The sequence below is a fragment of the Scyliorhinus canicula genome, chromosome 14 (genome assembly GCF_902713615.1).
Source record: "Scyliorhinus canicula chromosome 14, sScyCan1.1, whole genome shotgun sequence".
NCBI lineage: Eukaryota > Metazoa > Chordata > Chondrichthyes > Carcharhiniformes > Scyliorhinidae > Scyliorhinus > Scyliorhinus canicula.
The window spans coordinates 140,424,149-140,445,077 of record NC_052159.1 but is presented as its reverse complement, the minus strand read 5'-3'; the positions used below and the strand labels follow the sequence as shown (position 1 = coordinate 140,445,077).

The 20,929-nt window shown below is 44.8% G+C and overlaps 1 long non-coding RNA gene across 1 annotated transcript in view; it reads left to right on the top strand.

Moving 5' to 3' along the window:
• Positions 1-20,929, top strand: part of LOC119977531 — a 77,238-nt gene that overhangs the window by 33,435 nt on the left and 22,874 nt on the right. The window lies entirely within an intron of this gene.

Sequence of the window (20,929 nt, the reverse complement as noted above, 5' to 3'; positions counted from 1 at the left end):
TGCAAGTCTGGGACTGCAGCAGGTGGTGAGGGAACCAAGAAGAGGGAAAACATACCTGATCTCATCCTCACCAACCTGCCTGCTGCAGATGTGTCAGTCCATGACAGAATTGGTATAAGTGACCACCGCACAGTCTTTGTGCAAAATCCTGCCTTCACATTGAGCATACCCTCTATTATGTTGTACGGCACTACCGCCGTGCCAAATGGGGTAGACTTCAAACAGATCTCACAACTCAGGACTGGCCATCCATGAGGCGCTGTGAGCCATCAGCAGATTGTATTCAACCACAATCTGCACCTCTGGCCCGGCATATCCTCCACTCTAGCATTACCACCAAGCCAGGGGATCAACCCTGGTTCAATGAAGAATGCAGAAGAGCATGCCAGGAGTAACACTAGGCATACTGAAAAATGAGGGGCGCGATTCTCCCGAGTTCCGAAAAATCGGGAAGCTGGCGTCAAAAACGGGCACGTTTGACGCCAGCCTCCGCCCCCCCCGACCGGGAACCGATTCTGCTCCCCGGTCGGGGCTAGCATCGCGCGGCCGTGAACTCCGATATCGCGGGCTTAACGAATTTCGTTAAGCCCGCTAGCCAGAGTTACCGACGGCTGACGCGTCAGATGACGTCAGCCGCGCATGCGCGGATTGGACGACTCAAACCCGCGTGTGCGCGGATGACGTCATCACGCATATGCGTGAAACCCGTGCATGCACGGGCCGGTATGCCCCTCAGCTGCCCCGCGAATGGATCCAGCGGGGCGGCGGAGGGAGAAAGAGTGCGCGGGGTAAGTACCCGCTGCCCGCGATCGGTGGTACGGCCGTGCCAATCGGTGCCTTGGTTCCCCAGATCGGGACTTTACGGCCGTTTTTACGAACGGTCAGTCCAGGTGTGTTTTATGTTCATGAAAACGGCCGTAAAGGCCTTGGAAATCGGCCCATCGGCCAGGGGAGAATCGCTGTTCGCCGTAAAAAAACGGCGAGCAGCAATTCGTGTCGGGGGGCGGCCGTGGGTGGGGGAGAATAGCGGGAGGGCGTCGGACCAGCGTGTCCGTAAAAATTTACGCCGCCCACTATTCTCCGATTTTCCGTAAGTCCGGAGAATTGCGCCCGAGGTGTCAACCTGGCGAAGCTACAACACAGGACTACTTGTGTGCCAAACAGCATAAGCAACAAGTAATAGACAGAGCTAAGCAATTCCACAATGAATGCATCAGATCTAAGCTCCGAAATCCTGCCACAACCAGCCGTGAATAATGGTGGACAATTAAACAACTCACTGAAGGAGGATGTTCCACAAACATTCCCATCCTCAATGATGGAGGAGTCCAGCACATATGAGCGAAAGACAAGGCTGAAACAGTCGCAACAATCTTCAGCCAGAAGTGCCGAGCGGATAATCCATCTCTGTCTCTTGTGGAGGTCCGCAGCATCACAGATGTCAGTCTTCAGCCAATACGATTCACTCCACGTGATATCAGGAAACAGCTGAAGGCGCTGGGTATTGTAAATGCTATAGGCCCTGACAATATGAAAATGAAATGAAAATCACTTATTGTCACAAGTAGGCTTCAAATGAAGTGACTGCGAAAAGCCCCGAGTCGCCACATTCCGGCGCCTGTTCGGGGAGGCTGGTACGGGAATTGAACCGTGCTGCTGGCCTGCCTTGGTCTGCTTTCAAAGCCAGCAATTTAGCCCTGTGCTAAACCAGCCGCTGTTCTGGCAATAGTACTGAAGACTTGTGCTCCAAAACTTGCCGCACCCCTAGCCAAGCTGCCCCAGCGCAGCTACATCACTGGCATCTTCCCGGCAAAGTGAAAAATTGCCCAGGTGTGTCCTATACACAAGAAACAGGACAAATCCATTTTAGGGCCTTTCAGAGTTGGTGGAGATGCAATCACTGCTGACTCTCAGGTTGGAAGTTGCTGAGCACTCCCCACCCTGAAGATTGAGGCCTATATTTTGGAGCTGTGTCCGTAAATTCACATGAAATGAAGGGATTTCATGCTCCCTGCTGAAGTTTGTCTGGCAATCAGCCTGGTAGTTTGATTATGGGAAATTAAAGGGATTGATTTACTCAGAAGGTGGTGTAAGTTGTTTATACTTGGAGACAATGGCAGAAGCCTTTGTGATAACAGTGGATAGACTGTGAGTCTCCAATGTACCAGAAAAGTGTTGAGAATGTCAGGTTGTAAACAGTTGTGCTTTCATCCCAAGAAGTTCTTATTTGTATATGAGACAGCACAATGGAAATCGGAGGAATTGGTATTTTAACTGGAAGTGGCGATGTTGCGATACAGCAAATGATGTGAAAGGATACAGCATTCTGTTTGTAAGGTTTTTTTGTGTCTAAATAATGTATAAGGTAGGAAATGGCAAATACTGGGGATTAGTGTACTGGAGATGAGTCAGTGTTTGCGATAAAAGTTAGGGGTATTTGGAGGAATATTGGATATGAACTAAACATATTGAAAGATGAAAGGAGAGAGAGATGGGGTAAGCATTTGAACAATGGAATTAATGTTCAACTGTTGACGCCGGCGTAAACACCGGAGTGGTGCAGGCCGGCGCTAACGGGCCTCCTGGCCCAGCGATTCAGGGCCCTCAGGGAGCCAGCATGGCACCGAATTGCTGCGTGCTGGTCCGGCGGCAAAAGGCGGCCCTGCACTTCCGGCGTCGGTTCGCGCATGCACATGGTGGCCGTTTCTGCGGCGGTGCCGAGCAACATGGTGAAGCCCTACAGCGGGCTCGCGCGGAGAGAGGTAGGCCCCCTCCAGATCGCGGGCAACCCGCCGATCGGTAGTCCCCAATGGCAGGCCTGGAAACTGTGGAGGCTCCCCGGAATCTGATCCCCTGCCCCCCCCCCCCCCCCCCCCCCCAGGACGGCTACTGCGGGTGGTACCAAGTTGGAACCACGCCGGTGGGACTCGGCGGAACTCAAAGGGAATTTGACCAGTCGACCACGGAAAATCGGCGCGGGGGCCTATTTCTGCGGCTTCCGATCTGCGCTGCGTTGACTGCGCGGGCACGATTGCCGGCAATTCTCCGGTCGCGGAGAATGGCATCCTGGCGTCGGAGTGGCGTGGCGGGAATTTCCTGCATCACCTGTGATTCTCCGACCCGGTGCAGACCTGGAGAATCCCGGCCCACATGTGCAGTGAGTATTTGGGTGAATCAGTATTTGGTTTAAGTAGATCAGCAATAGGAAAGTAGGTTGCTCTGGGGGGGGGGGGGGGGGGGGGGGGGGGGAGAAGAGTTGCAGGAAAGTGGCAGGGGATGGTGCGGGTAATGGATTTGTATATTATGGTAATGACACTGATACAATGACATGGTAATGAGATGGCATGATGCCATAATAAACGCTCCCTATAACTAGCCATGTTTGATGTCCATTTCTCTTTCTCAGTTCGCTGGACACATCACAATATTTGGCAATGGGGATAGGATTGAAGTCCATAAATAAATGTAGCATACAGCAGCAGGGCCTGGAGTGAACAAGATCAGCCAGCTCCCGGTGGCCTCCCTGCTCAGATAGTAAAAGCTTGTGACCGGATTGTGCGAGGCCTGTGCTTCATGTCTCCTGAGTGAATGGGATGCCACATGCACCTTGTGTGTACTGACTTAAAATGCTAATCTTGGTAAGAAGATACTGAGATAACTATAACAGTACATCACCTTCACCTGTACCCGAATTTGGTGAGTGAGAGTGTGTCAGATGTTGCTTTTAATTTGGGTTACCATGGGAGGATCAATACGTTTTGCTATTTTTAAATGCACAAAAGCTTGCTGCTGAAGTTATTTAATTGACATACACAATCCAAGGGGTGAGAACGCATTTACCAACTTCGTACAAAACATACTGATCATCGGAAGTAATGGAACACAGATTTCCTCTTCATGACAAAATTCAAAGGTGAAAGACTCAGAATAAGACATTTCTTATGCAAGAAAATAATTTTGCAAATGAAGATTGACCTGGAAGTGTGTGATACGCTATCAAATGTCTTGCTTGCAACAAGGCAAAAAATGTGCCATTCAAATCAATATCATCAAGATTTTTAAATGCTTTTAGGGGATATGGATGTCTCTGGCAAGGTCACCTTTCGTTGCTCACCCCTAATTGCCCTGGGACTAATGGCTTATTAGCCCCTTTCAGAGGACAGATAGGAGTTGACCACATTGCGAGGCGTCTGGAGTCACTCGTGGGAGAGACCAGGTAAGGATAGCAGATTTCCTTTGTTAAAGGGGCATTTGTGAACAAGATGAGTGTTTAGGACAATCAGTGATACGTTCATGGTCACCATTACTCAGAATATGTTTAAATTCAAGGTTTTATTTATTGAATTTAAATTCCACCATGGTAGGGTTTGAAGCCATGTCCCCAGAGGTAGATTACTCATTCAATGACATTACCACCACATCATCACCCCCTCAACAAACTGGAGGCCCATTTCAGCCGTAAGCCACTAGAGATATCAGGAATCAGAAGACGAGTGAAATAATTGGTGATTACATAAGACCATAATATATAGAAACAGAATTAAGCCATCCAGCCCATCGAGTCTGCTCTGCCGTTCAATCACAGCTGATATGTTCCTTATCCCCATTCTCCTGCCTTCTCCCCATAATCCCTGATCCGCTTATTAATTAAGAAATCCCCTTATTAATCAAGACACCAGATTTGTGCTTGAGGTGCTGTTACCTGCAGGGCTACAGACCAAGAGCTGGAAGGTGGAATTAAACAGAATAGTCCTTTCTTAGAACAAAAGAACATAAGAACTAGGAGCAAAAGTAGGCAATTTAGCTTCTCGAGCCTGATCCACCATTCAATATGATCATGCTGATATCATCTCCACAGATTCACAACCCTTTGGGAGAAGTAGTTACTCCTCATCTCTGTTTTAAATTTGCTACCTCTTATCCTGAGACTATGACCTAGAATACCCCACAAGTGGAAGCATCTGTTCCGCATCTATTTTATCCTTATCTTTAAGCATCTTGTATACCTCAATTTGATCTCCCCTCATTCTTTTAACTGCTACAGAGAATAGGCCTAAACTGCTCAATCTCTCTTCATAAGACAAACGCCTCATCTCTGGAATCAATCTAGTGAACCTCCTCTGAACTGCCTCCAATGCCACTGCATCTTTCTTCAAATAAAGGGGCCAAAATTGCACAATACTCGAGGTGTGATGTCACCTTGTACAGTTGTAACAACACTTCCTTACCTTTATACTCTATTCCTTTTGCGATAAATACCAACATTTAAGTTGCTTTCTTTATTACCGGCCGGTGGTGGGAAACATAAAATTCTGGTCATGGAAAATGTCCAGTAAATGTGTGTGAAACAAAAAGATATTTGGCTGAAATTGCCGAAACAATGAGAATTATCCGTGGAACGAGATTAAACAAAACCTATGCGTGATGCATTTGACCGTTAGCACATACCAGAGTTTGAACCAGTTCAGACTTCAGTATTTTAAGTGCCAATTTCTGAGAGAGAAACAGGATTTTCTTTGAGTCAGGAACTGAAACCCAACAGTCAAATTCCTGACTCTACATCAACACCTGTAAGAAGATCAGAAAGGCTTTGTGAAGCAATCGGTAAGTTTGGTTTGTAAAGGTAGTTCAAGAAGGAAAAAATTGCACAATACAGTTTTAAAGTAAAGGGGGAACAGGGTAAAGCCTTCTGCTGATGATACAATGTCCTGATAACTTCATTAACATTTCGTTAAATTAGCCGTGTTTGGTGTCCATCTTTCATTCAGTGTGCTACCCGACACAGTGGTGAGGGACCAAAGCAGAGATATTTGGGTAAGGGAGCAAGACTTGCAAGGGGCACAGGGAAGGAGAGAAAAGAGAGAGCAACAAGAAAGTGGTGAGCAGGGGAGAGGCGTGGACAATCAGTGAATCTGGAAGTAGAATGATGCTTCGTGGTGCTGTGTGTTTTCTCTACTACTTGGTCTTTTCTGTGGCTCTGTTCCAATTAGGGCAATCAATGAATTTGCCTTATTTCTATATTGTCTATGTCTGAATGCTTAGAGTCGCCAGGTATCGAATGATACCAGCACAAGTTTCAACCGGCTATCGATCAAAGAGCCAAACACCAGTTAGCTAGTCCAAGGTCAAGGGTACTTTATTTACATACAATCAGTCATGCAGCATGAACACTACTAGTTAACTACATCTATTACTTAGACAACCTGTACTTAACTTCGGGCATCCGGTTTAGGTCAGGAAACAATGGCCGCTGTTCAATTCTGGATCTCTTGGGTTTGAAGTGGTAACTGCTGCTCAGCTGGGTTCATCCGTCTGGTAGTGGGCGTTGAACTCGAACTTGCTTCTGGTGCTGCTGCAGTTGGCGATGGCCGTGACCAGGGTACCAAGGCCAAAAGAGAGCGAACATATGGCGAACTCGTCCTTTATACTCGGGGGGCTTTCGTGCTCTTTTGGGTGGTCCTTCGATTCGGGCCTTACTAATTGGGTGATCCCTGATCACTCTGTTCAATTTTTTAGCCAATAAGTGGGCGGAGATCTGGATGACTAGGCGTGTCCCAAGTGGTCATTGATCCCGTTGTTTGCGTTTCCCTTGAACAGGGAGTGGCGCCGAAATGTCTGGGACTGTCCCGGTTGCTGGAGTACCAGTCCTTTGTTTTGGGGGAGATGGGCCATCACATGCTAATCGGCCTGATTAACATGCTAATGGGACGGAGTTTTGATGCCGTCTGGACTTTGCTGACAAATATACATTTCAGGCTGATTCTTGGCTTGTCCATTTTACCCATCAGTCTTTGCGAGTTGCTCTGTGCCTAGTTGGAAGTGGCCATGCCAGATGGCTACAGTGGTTGATCGAGAAATCATAAGTTTCTTGATTTTCAATCTCAATTAAATTACTAATGAAAAAGATGGAAGGCTGATGATGTCTGAACAGTGTGATGAATGTAAGAATTTCAGATATATTGTTTTAAATCTATTTGGTGCAGTAAGGGTTAAAACCCTGGGTTAGTGTGTGTATGATTGCTGCAGTAGTGTTTTTAAAGAACCTGGTTTAAAAGACAAATAGACATTTTGGAAGTCAGAGGTACAATTAAAGCATCATAAAAGTTTGGGCTGGTGGACTTTAATCTTATATTAAGAAGGTTGCCTGGGGAGTGGATAATTAGAGCCTGAATTCTCTATCATTGGGATTCTCTGTTCCCGCTGGCAGCACACCCCCATCCATGGGGTTCCCGGTAGCGTGGGATGGCCACAATGGGAAATCCCATTGACAAGCGTTGGGAACAGAAAATCCCTCTGCCAATGAACGGCACGCCACTGAGAAACACCCAGCTGGGGCACTGCCCATTCTGTTCAACTTAGTGAGATGATTTAGCTCATTGTGGGGGGGGGGGGGGGGGGTGGCAGGGATTGAAGCAGTCAGGTGTTGAGGTTTTCAGTGTCAGCTTTTGGCTGGAAGTGGAGCTGAGAAGGTTTCTGAAGAAATACAACCAGAGATCCTGCATTATTCTGACAGGGGGTCAGGTCTCTCTCTTTCAAGCAGTCTCAAAAGATCACTCTTTCTCAAAGTGGAGTTTCCAAGATATCTCTTTGCAGCAAGTCTGCGAACTGTATTTAAAAGTGGATTGTGACTTGAGATGGTCCTGTTGTACGAGTGGAAATAAAGTTAGCAGTTAAGGGTCATTGTGTCACTGTATTGATTAGTATTGTTTAAGGCTTAATTGTAAGCCATTTTCTTGTGTGATGCGAAGGATATTTTAATACTGTGTTCGTAATAAAGTTTGTTTTAATATACCATATCCCCATTTTGCGTGTAATCACTCCTCACAGTCTTACAAAATTAAAATAAAATATTGGGGTTTCTATCATGTATCCCAACCACTGTTAAATCTGTTCGGGATCATAACAACTGCATAAACTGTGTTCGTGCGTTGATGTACAATGAGATTTATCAATCCTGGTGATCCAACACTTTAAGTCCTGAAAGATGTGCTTGTTAGGTGAGTTGGACACTCTGAATCCACGCTCAGTGTACCCGAACAGGCGCCGGAGTGTGGTGACTAGGGGATTTTCACAGTAACTTTCATTGCAGTGTTAATGCAAGCCTACTTGTGACACTAATAAAGGTTATTATTGTCATTATTATTATTATATGTCATGACCTTCAAACTAAGATGGGAGGAAAGAAATTGTTTAAAATATGAGAAGAAAAGTACCCAGAAAAGTGACCCGTTAAAATTTTAAAAAGCACACAGCTCCTTTAACAGAAACGAATGAGGGACTAAATCCCAAAAGGATCAAACTTGCTTGTAAGTGAAACTCGTTCTCCTCTGACTTGCTGTTAAGTAGAGTAGCCTGTATAAATATTTTTCAGAAAGTCATCATATTACCTATTTATCCGCTGGGTACAAATCTAAGCAGAACTTTATATCTGACCTGCTGAAATCATGAATAAATGTTTCAACTTTTCTCACATTTGAACGAAACCTCACGGAACAAAATAATAGTACATGACTTTTAATGAACCTATCAAGAATGACCCATAAAAATGAGTTGTGCTTTGAGCTGATTCATGGATAAATTCTTCTCATCTTGCACAGAAATATGTTTATTCTGCAGTTTTTGATATTGAGCAACTCGCAGCTTGCCACGTCTCAGTAACCATCTTAATCCTGCCCCCATTCCTCTCGCCGTATTCAATTGTTGCTTTTATTTTGTAAAGGACGGAGGTAGGCTGATGCTGGGGACAAATATTCCGATCTCCAGATCGTCGCAGATGGGATATACAACTGAATTGTGCGTCGGGGGCTTGCGGAAGTTCTGACGCACTGACCTCCATGGGAACTGCCCAGGAAGTTTGAATTTACGATAGGCAATTCTCCTGCTCCCCGGGTCCCTCCACGAAAGTCCCCAACTCTAAGCTAGAGTTGAAGGCTCGGGATAGTTCTGTGGGACTTTCTTGGATTGTTAATGGGAAATGTTAGACAGATTAAAAGCACGTCTAACATCTGGGAAACTACATCACTGACCTTCTATTATGCTCCCGGACCAGACCGCAACTTTTGCTGGGATATCGGATGGGAACTCAAATCACTTTTTTAGAATTTGTAAAACTGTGAGGAAAGGGTGCTTCATTTCAGGAGTGATTCCACGTACAAATAGGGACGTTGTGTATAAAGACAAACTTTATTATTAACACAGATTAAGATACCTTTATTTCACAGAAATATAACTCACAATTGCCAGTTAAACGATGCTTAACTTTAACTTGTAACTGTTACATTCTTTATCTCCAATCAAGCGAAACCCATCAGAGGGCAAAACCCACTTGCCTATCTTTGGATCTGAAGGTCTTTTGAGAGATTGCCTGAAGAGAGAGAGATTGTGTCAGGAAACAACCTGAAGTTTCTTGTCTGTGTCAGACTACCGCTTAACCTGACAGCCTTTCTCAGAAGCTACTGTTCAACTCCCAGCCAAAACTGATGAAAAACAACTCAAAACTGGCTGCTTCAGGACTGCTCCTCCCATTACTTTCACCATCTTTATCCCACTCAAATACCATGACCTAATTACTTAAGATTAAACGCAATGACTCTAATTAACTCCCCCCCCCAGAAATCATAACAAAAAACCATTAGCTTCTCCTCGTAAACATAAGCATGGTTTGAAATAATGGTGATCTCGCTTCTATGACATCTTAATTGAACCTGCAGCCACAGTTTCTGTCTTTCTTTTAAACCAGAATCAAAAAAACATATCAGTGCAGCAGATATATACACTATATCTGCTAACCAAGACTCTGAAAACCATTACTTACACCAAATAATTATAATTCAATATATATTCTAATTCCTTACATTCACCACACCACCCCCTTAAAAAAATGAAGCAGAAATGTGAAAACATGGCTTCATTTTTCAAAGCCTTAAAACTTCACACATTCCTCATTACTAAACAACACTAATATCTCTAACTTGCATATCTTATTATATTTAGGCATGCAAATTTAAACATCAGTATAGTCCATTTTAGTTTGAGTTCCTGCAGTGGATCTTGTAGATGCTACACACTGCTGCCACTGTTTGTCAGTGGTGGAGGGAGTGAACGTTTGTGGGTGGGTGCCGATCAAACGGGGTGCCTTGTCCTGAATGGCACCAAGCTTCTTGAGTGTTGTTGGAGTTGCACTCATCCAGGAAAGTGGAGGGTATTCCATCACACTCCTGACTTTGTGCCTTGTAGATGATGGACAGACTTTGGGGAGTCAGGAAGTGAGTTATTCATCGCAGGATTCCTCACTTCTGATCTACTCTCATAGCCACAATATTTATATGATTAGTCCAGTTCAGGTTTTGATCAATGGTGAGCCGTAGGATGTAGATAGTTAACAGTGACCACCCCATCACTAACCCACAGCCCCAACCCAACTACAGCCCCGACCATACCACTCACTACTCCCCCAATCTGACTCAACTACCCGACTAACTCCTCAGCCACCCAACTGCACCCTCAGACCACCTAAATACACTCCCAACCCAATTAACCCCTCGACCTGACCTGATAGAAACCCACTTTGCACTTCGTCCCGCTCACTGCTAACCCACTACTAACTTCACCAAGTTACCCACCTGCCCAATTACCCACCCGACCTACTCATCCACCCAACCTCAACCCTAAGTACCCACCTTACCCACCTCACCATTCTACCCCATTACTTACCTCGCCGATCTGCCCTCAATCCCAATTGCCCACCCTTGACCACTTCACTCACTCACTTAATTCACTCACTCACGTGGCCGTATTTTCATTCAATTAGTAATCCAGAAGATCTGGGTTCCTGGGTTCAAATCCCACCACGGCAGATGGTGAAATGAGAATTTAATAAAAATCTGGAATTTAAAATGTCGCAAGCGACCATGAAACCATTGCTGATTGGTTCATTAATGTTCCCTTTGGGGGAATAAATCTGCCGCCCTGACCTGGTCTGGCCTACATGTGACTCCAGACCCACAGCAATGTGGTTGACACTTGTCTGACCTCTGAACTGGGAGGATAGGGAATAACTGCTGGCCCAGCCACTGACACCCACCTCACGTAAATGGATAAAAAAAACTCGTTCATCTATTTGCAAACAATTAAACTGGACAGTTAAACTTATCCGATGACAGCAAGTGACCTACAAACGTCATTTGTGCTGATCCTCTTCGCAGGTCTCCATGGATTCCTGAGGGAGGGAATTCTTCATGCTGCAGTACGCAGTTACGACGCTTATCCGAGGAATTATGCCAACATATTAGGGGAGTCATTCCCAGTTGCATCTTACCAAATTTAAAGCCCCATGGAGGAGCGATAAATAAATAATGTATATGATGAATAAAGTTGTATGCAAAGAGGTAAAGGAAGAAATGAGCTTCGGACTCCAGTATGTTCGTCTTCATTCTTATGTCACTAACGCATATGTTTGCCAACAGGTTTCTGGTAGCACTGAGCAAATACAATGGATTTCACAGGATTTACAGCACAGAAACAAGCCATTTGGTCCAACTGGTTAATACTTAAGTTCATGATCCACATAAATCTCCTCCCATGCCTCTTCATCTGACCCTATCGGTATCACCTTCTACGCCTTCCTTTGCCATATTCACATCCAGCTTCCCTTCCCCTAAAATGCATTTCTGCTTTATGGTTCAATTGCTCCTTGCAGTATTATGTTTTGCATTCTAATCATTCTCTAACTAATGAAGTTTCCCCCTAATTCCCCATTGGGTTTATTTCTTTAGATACTGTTTTATGGGATGTGGGTGTCACTGGTCAAATCAGCATTTGCTGCCCACACCTAATTGCCCTTGAGAAAGTTGTGGTGAGCTGCCTCCTTGGACCGTTGCAGTCCATGTGGTGTAGGTACACCTACAATGCTGTTAGGGAGGGGTTTCCAGGTCTTTGACCTGGGGACAGTGAAGGAATTATTAGTGGCCTGTGGCACTGTGCAGGTGCCATCATTTAGTTGCAGCATTAAGCTGAGGTCCGTTCCTTCTCTGAGGTGGAATTAGATGATCCCATGGATATTTTTTCGAAGAGTAGGGATGTTACCCCTATTGGCCTAGCCAATATCTATCCCTCAATTAATCTCAGAAAAACAGATTGTCTTATCATTGTCTATTCTTGCTTGTGGGAGCTTGGTGCGTGCAGATTGGCTGCCATATTTCCTCCATTACAACTTCAAAAAGTACCCATTAGCTATAAGGTGCTTTGAAAGATGCTGTATGAATAGAAATCTTCATTTTGTTTCATTTTGGTGCTTTCCTTGGAAGTTAGTACCAAAGGAGGAGCGTGTGGTGCATTCAATCTGGGGATGGTACTCAGTGGGGGTGGTACTCAGTGGGGGTAGTGCTCAGTGCGGGGGGGGGGGGTTGATACTCACACTGGGGCCAGTACTTACAGTAGGGTGTGGTTCTCACAGTGGGGGTTACGCACAGTGGGGTGTGGTAAACATAATTGGGTGGCGTATATACAGTGGAGGGTGTTTCTCACAGCGGTGCGTTGTACTAGTTGGTACACACAGTGGGATAATGCACACACTGTTGTATACACAGTGATATTCATGGTGGGAGACTCACAGCGGTGCGTTACACACAGTGTGGGGACATGCAGTGATGTTTGGTCCTTACATTGGTATTGGTCGTCAGAGTGAGGTGTGGTACTCACAGTGAATGGAGTGTGGTACACACAGAGGAATGTGGCATTCACTGTGGAGGACTCAACCGGTGTGATACACACTGTGGTTCTCACAGTGGAGTGTGATGCACATAGTTGGGTGCGACGTTCACAATGGGGGATGCTTAGCGGGGTACATGACACACAGCGGGCGAAACTTTGGAAATTTTGGTTCGCAGCCAAAAATTATGCACCGCATTTAAATTCTGTGATGCAAATCATCATGCACCTTCCAAACTGGAACAATAGTACAGTCTTTTTGAAAGTTGTTACTCAATAACATAAAAAATTAATTTTAAACAAATACACGCCAGTATAAACAAATGAAGGAAAATCAGCCTCTGTCATTTACGTGAAATATATTTCAAAATATGAACATTCCAGTTATCATTGTTCAACATTGCTTTTGTTCCACATATAGACAGCAAGCAATTGTTTAAATATTGTAACCCAAACTGTTTGAGAAAAGTAATATAATTTTTCATTTCAACAATCGTTCCTCTCTCAACTCCTCCACTGTTGTGAAGTTACTCGACTACTTATCTGTCATCCAGTACTCAACGAGCAGAAATTTCCTCTAATTAAATAATGGAAAGCTTGCAGCTATTGTTCTCGGTCCCAACTCTGAACTCTGTTCCCATCCCTCGGCTCTATCGCTCTCCCGAGCAACAGCCTGAGATTAAGCCAGTCTTGGTTCAATGACTCCCGGAATGAGCTCCCACTCTCATCTTTGTGTCAATACAAGACCGCCTATTTTCACCTGCCTTACTTGGCCTCAGTCTCATCTTATCTGCCGATGAAACCCTTATCCATTTCCCTGTTGCCTTGAGCATTAATCAATCTAATCCACTCCTGACTAGTCTCCCACTTTCTTCTCTCTATAAACTTGAAGTCATGCGAAACTCTGTTGCCAATGCTTTAACTCGCAACAAGTATTCATCCCCCTATCACCCTTGTGCCCTCTGACCTACATTAGCTTCCAGTCAAGTCATCCTTGTTTTCAAATCGCTCCACGGTGTCGCCTCTGAGTTAGCTGTGCTCATGTGATCCTGGCTTCTTAAGCATCCCCGATATTAATCGGCCCACCATTAATGGCCATGGCTTTAGCTACCTCGACCCTAAGTTCTGGAATCTTCTCCCTACACGTCTCTGCCTCTTGACCCCGCTTACCACCTTCAAGACACTCTTTAAAACCTTTCTCATTGACCAACATTTAGAGATCCCTATGTAGCTTTGTGTCATGTTTTGTTTGATAACACTCCTGCGAAGTGCCATGGGGAATTTTATTGCATTAAAAGCACGACATAAGAATAGGTTGTTGCTGTTGGTGAGGGCTCCTGGAGGCTGTTCCCGAGGACCGAGCAACAGTACTGGGAGAAATTTGTTCACCTCACGCGGAAGGTTAAGGTCAGTGAGTTCATCTTCAAAGAACATTGCCTAGTGACCCTACCATCAACCTCTCAATGTAGCACACCCCAATCACTCAACCAACATCGATCTCCAGCGATCAGCACTCAGGTCTATTATTGAGATGTCCCACCTCACCCGCATGCAAGCACCATTGATGCCAGCCTCGGCACACATCCAGTTATACAGCTATGGCAGAAACATCTATAACACATAGCAACAGATGCATTTACATTCTTCTGTCCCTTGCATGATAAGATGGCCCATAACCACAGATAGCAACGCATGCCTGCATCACTAAAGCTCGCTACAGGACACCTACTGTCTAATCAAGAGGCCTATTGCGACATAGAATCATAGAATTTACAGTGCAGAAGGAGGCCATTCAGCCCATCGAGTCTGCACCAGCCCTTGGAAAGAGCACCCTACTTAAGCCCCAGGCCGCCACCCTATCCCCCTTTATCCTCGTAACCAGTAACCCCACCTAACCTTTTTTGGACACTGAGAGCAATTTAGCATGGCCAATCCACCTAACCTGCACAGCTTTGGACCTTGGGAGGAAACCAGAGCACCCGGCGGAAACCCACACACACATGGGGAGAACGTGCAGACTCCACACAGACAGTGACCCAAGCCGGGAATCGAACCTGGGACCCTGGAGCTGTGAAGCAACTGTGCTAACCACAAAGCTACCGACATAGCCTGTTACATCCAGCATAACTTAGAGCATTCTGGATAAGCATATGTTCCTCCACTATGGCACTTAATAAATACAATCTCACCCCTTTCCTGCTATCTGGCAAGAAAATACAAGCTCCAAATTTCATCATCCTGGACCTCTTGCTTTCTACCTCAACCCTCAACTTTGTTTCCCCATTTAGATTTTCTGCTTCCAGATAACAAAGAACTGCTGGCCAGTCAATGCCACCCAATGAAGAAGTGTCAGAGTTACCATAGACATCTACGGAGAAAGCACTGTCGCTTGATCTGACATGGGCAACCACCAGCTCATTGAAGCACAGCAAGTAACTAAGAGCGTATTCCAGAGTTGGGATCTTAAAATGTAAATTTTAATCAGTAAAATGATTTTAAAGTGTTAGTGCGTTGCCTCTGACAACTTAATGAGTAACACTGGAATTTTCCAGCTACCCCTGTAACAGCTGTGCATACAGTGAGCATAGGTTCTCCTTGTCGGCAGCTCAGTTTTAATATTGAATAGTACCTGTGAGAAGAGTGATTGTTGTTTATGGCGAGCTTTTATAGTAACTGACTGGAAACCTACTTCACTGTTAGGCATGTAAAGAAAAAAGGAACGGGGATTTGTAAACATGATACCAATTTAAATTGGTTTCACTCTTTCTATCTTTGTGTATGCCTCGCTTTCATTTTCCCTTCACTCTTCCTCACAGAAAAGTGCACTTATGGGAACAGGTTAGCTCAGTTGGGTAGAGAGCTAACATCTGGTTCAGAATAAGACAAATACCTGCCTCCTTGCCCTGCCCCTAAGAGTTGAAGGCAATGGGAAAACCATAACTAACAGAAAAAAGGGCCAAGAAAATGGTTTTGGTTGACACAACAGTGGACAATGTGCAAGAACCTGCCTTCAGGCAGAGCACACATAATGAATGAATGAATGAATGGAAAAAGGACGCATGTAGTGTTGCCATGTGTGTTGTTAGGAAAGCAAAGGTGGCTTTAAGGAATTTCTAATTGTATGGGTAGAGATTAGACATAAGGTATCGTTTTATCTGGCTTTAATTGAATGTTGCTGTGCCTGGAAGGATAAAACCTAAAATGAAATTCATTCTGGTAACAACGGCGTTTCTATGTTTGGTGGCAGGTTCAATTCCAACCGTGTTTCTGTTGTGCTTGGAGGGGATTATGACGTGAAGAGTAAATCAACTACAAGTGGTTGCTTAGTAACTGGAGGCCTTGTAAGGTAGAAAAGCTTTTAAGTTGTAGTTTTAGCTGGACATATTGCAGTTGAAGACAGGACACCGAGGACTGAATATCTCTCAACACTGCCAGGAGAAAGATTGGAAAGGACGGGAGATTCAAATAGTAAGGTTGCCAAAGAATCAGATATTCTCCAGATAACCAGGGAATCGGGACAGAAAGAATGCCATAAGAGTGAAGTAAGGGAACAGAGAACAAGGGATTGTTCAGGATAATTCAATGGGAAATATAAACAAAGGAGTAGATTCTCCATTGCCGGACCCAGGTAGCGGGTTTCCAGATCCGGAAGAGAATGGAACATCGTCCAAAAATGGGACGCCACAAGACCCGCGCCAGCGGGAGGATGCAAATCGGTGATTTGCACAAATTTGCATCTGATTAATGGACTAGAAATCTCCGTCTCTGCACCGCCCTCACCCTACTGTTATGCACCAACCTCCACAGCAGGAAACGTCCCGGTGGGTGTTGGCATAACTTTTATCAAGCGCGGCCCTGGTGCGGTGCACCCCATAGTGGGCCAAGAGGATCAGCGCATAACTGAAATGCGCCTCAAAGTGCATTGGAAGGCCCCCTTCATACCCACAATGCAAATCTTGCCCCCACGCCTGACAGTTAAGCAGTTAAGATAAATAAATCCTGAAGAAAGAGTTGAAAATCCTGAATACTTGGTTCACTGTTAAAAGTGGAGTGGAAACCTGGAGCTGAGCCAACAAAAGATCAGCCATGGTCTCATTGAATGGCGGAGCAGGCTCGAGGGGCCAGATGGCCTACTCCTGCTCCTAGTTCTTATGTTCTTATGTTCTTATTTCGAGAACCTGGACTGGAGTTTGGAATGCAAAACACTAATGAAAAACTTTATTGGGAAAGAAGATTTTAAAGCGTGCTTCTGGGAGTTAAATTTGGAAACTCACATGTGGCTATTATCTGGGGGATTCTGAGGAGAAATGAGTTGACACTAATTTGGGTTCAGAGTGGAATGTGTGTATTGGGCCACAGACAATTTGTGTGCCTTAAAGAGACTTTGTGTTACTGAGACCATTGAGCCAAAGATGTGCTTTGTAAATCTTTAAAATCTTATACATTTGTTCAACTAAGGGCAGGGAGGGGGGGGGGGGGGGGGGGGTTAAGGGGAGGAGCAAAGGAGTATTGTAACATAATCCAACTTTTCATGTTTAATGTTTTTTCTTGCTGTTAGAACTAATTAGTGGTGCTGTAACTCTGTCCCTTCAAGTTTTCTGGAAAAAAGTTACAATCTTTTGTGCCAGCATTCCATTTTGGAATCTTCCCATCCAGGTATAATGCCAATTGGGATCATAACAAAAGTGGGGCTCTTGCAGGATGTTGAGGAACAAAAATTTAAAACTGCTGGACAGGCATCAGAGCTAGCTAATGATTACTAATTGGTTCAGAGAAGAAAACATTTTTTCAATTATCCTTTAAAACACGAGAAGGACAGAAAGTGGGAATGATAAACAAATAGTCAAGAAAAAATAGAATGGTCAGTAAATTTCACTTCAGATCAAAAGGATAGATGCTGAGGGTGGAAGTGGCATTCGGAAGTGCGAATGGTTCCGCTGTAAAATGGTGGGACATATTAGGGTAGATTGTCGGAAATTAAATGAAAGACCAGTTGTAATAAGAAAGGAAACATCTGAAAAATAAATGGCTGTTAAAACTCCAGCAGTGGTGCAGGGACAATGTGTTACTTCTGCACCAATAAGAAAGAGAAACAGCTAAAAGATTTTTGACATGAGAAGGGAGAGATGGTGATGCCCAAAAATGACATTTGACTATGTTAAACTGAAATGCAAATTTACCACCTGAGAATTTAGAAAGTGAGATTGGCACCTTCGCAGTGCCAACCTGGCACCCTAGCAGTGTCCCTGCCAGATAGCAGTGCCACCTGGGCACCTCAGCAGTGTTAAGGTGACACACAGATGGCATTGCCAGGATGCTTGGTTGGCAACAGCAGTGCCAGGGTGCCAGCCTGCCCAATGAGCCAGCACCTGGGGCCCTTCAATCACGCACACAGTTAGATTCATGCTAGACGAAGTTTGTACATAGATACATGTACATGTATATATAATACTGTATCTTTCTCACTTGTGGTGAGCCAAATATAAGGCCAGCAATGTTTCATCATTTCCTACCATTCTGCTTCCAGCTAGGGTGAAACTTTGCCCAATTATGGAAACAAACTCGTTGATGAGTAAACAACATTCATATTGTAACTGATACGTTGTCAGGGAACTTTGCAGATTGAAATATGTTTAGCAGCTGCAATTTGGAGACTAGAAGTAAAGATCAGAAGCTCCCAGCATAGTAACGTTGTTTCTCTGTAATACAGTATGGCATCTTGAGAGCGATGTCTGTACATGTGTCATTATAAAATGGATTTTTAGGTTGGAGTGACAATGGCCTCTATATATTATATGTGACAGTTCAAGGCCATTTCTAATCTGATGCTCTCAAAGAAACCCCAACATCTTATGGAACACGTGAAACTTGGTCACTTACAAAGGCTCCATTGATGATTTTATAGTGACATCAATGATGCTTCATGCCGCTGAATAAACAGGTAAGTCAGCTCATTGACCGGCGGCTGATGTACTATCTGAAAACACACAAGCTTTTCACAATCTCAACATGGTACAACTTTTGCAGCCATCCTCAAAGAGCAGGGTAATGACTCCTCCCATCTTTTGGGGAAGGAGAGGGTGGAAGTTGGACTTATAAGGCAAAATTCAAAAAGTTCTGTGGAGGGAAAGAAAATAAAGAGCAAGGGATAAAAAAAAACACAATGAGGCGGTGTTGCGATTTCTAAATCCTAACATTGGTGCTGCTGATTATTTTTGTATTCAATGCGCTTTATTTGATGTGGATAACTAGGCCTGAAAGGAACTGAAGGACCTGCCAGTGATGCTTAAGCGACTCTTTGCAATTCTTCCAAGCAAAATGAATTCAGTCTCATTTTGCTTATTGCCAAATTGACGTTTTTTTTTGTGTGCTGACACTTTGAAATAAAAACGATATCTTTAAATTTTCCGTGGCCCAGTTCGGTGTCCTGTTTTCTCAAGAAGCCACGATCTAACCATGTGGCAGAAGGTAAACTGCTAAACTTCTTGATGAGAAGTGACTGTGACGAACAGCAGAGCAAAAAGCACAAAACCGTGCGACTGTTTCAAGTAAGTTCTTTTTCCCTCCTCCATTGAAATGAGGAGACAATAGAATTTTATTCGGCCAGTCTTTGTTTTAAAAAATATATATTTTAAGAGGCAAAAGACTATTTCCGGCGCATGTTTATACAGTTCCGTTAGTGCCAGAGAACTGTCTAAAATAAAGCAATCTTTGTTGAACAGGATAAGATATTTGAGATTTCCTGATTTCTGGAAAGACAGAACAAGGGCCAATTAAAGAATTTTCTTCCTTTAAATTCTTCTGGACTCAATCTGGGAGCTATTACTTTTTTTTCCACTCAGAGTTTCCGTTCATAGGGATTCTTGTGCAGTTAGAGGGGCTGAGTACAGAAAACAGAAATTTGTAACATTTTCACTGAAAATAAACGGTAGAGGAGTAACAGGTGTCTAAGTTCAATAATGCTGACAGAAATTTTCTCCGGGAATTTACTGCCAAGAACAACAGCCTCGCAAGCATAGACTTGTGCTGTTTTTTTTCCCCTAAAAGGCATTCTGGTGAAGGAAATTGATTGGCCTGTAAAAGCAGATAGAGACCTATCACCAAAAAAAGGCACATACAGTAAAATAAATAAACCAAACAATCTGTAGTTTATTAGTGTATGTTAGTACATTGTGACAGTGGAGTTATGGGTTTGTGTGCACATAGGTCACAGTTTTATGTTGCAACTGTATTATTAGTACTTCCCTTTGATTAATCTGCTCGTGCACAGTGGGAAGGGTAAGTTATGCTGGGGTGGTTAAGGTCGAGTCCAATCAAGACAGGTTTCCTCAGTTGAAAAAAAAGACTTGCATTGATATAGCAATGTTCACACCCACCAGACAGTTCAAAATGCTACATTACGGTTAGTAAAGCACTTTGGAAGTGTAGTCACTCTTGTAATGGAGGAAAATGCAGAAGCCAGATTGTGCACAGCAAGCTCCCATAAACAACAAAGTGGTCACGATCAGCTAATTTGCCGTGGCGGGGGGTTGGTATGGTTCTCCGGCCATTCGCTGGTGGCGGGATTCTCTGCTTCTGCCGCCAGCCCATCCCCGCCCGTGGGTTTCCTGGTGGCTTGGGATGGTTTCAATAGGAATTCCCATTGACAGCGACGGGAAGAGAGAATGATGCGCCCCCTTCCGCTGGCGAGAAACACGCGGTTCTGGGACCAGAGAATCCAGCCCACGTTATTTTTTGTGATGTTGGTTGAGGGATGAATATTTTCCAGGACAACCAGGGATAACTCCCCTGTTTTTCTTGGAAATAGCAGTATTGAATCTTTCACATGCATGCAAGCAGGCAGATGGAGCCCCGGTTTGACAACCTACCTGAAAGACAGCACTCTGGCAGTGCAGCACTCCCTCAGTACTGCAACAGGGTGTCAGTCTTGGTTTTTGTCACCAGGGGGACTGTGGGCCAGTGTTGTGGTTATTCAAAAAGGACACCAGTGCCGGGATTCTCCCCTACCCGGCGGGGCGGGGGGTCCCGGCGTAGCGGAGTGGCAGCAACCACTCCGGCGTCGGGCCTCCCCAAAGGTGCGGAATTCTCCGCACCTTTAGGGGCAAGGCCCGCGCCGGAGTGGTTGGTGCCACGCCGACTGCCGCCAAAACCGGCGTCAACGGCCTTTGACGCCCGCCGCCCGACATCAGGGCTGGCCGAAAGGCCTTCGCCAGTTCGCTCA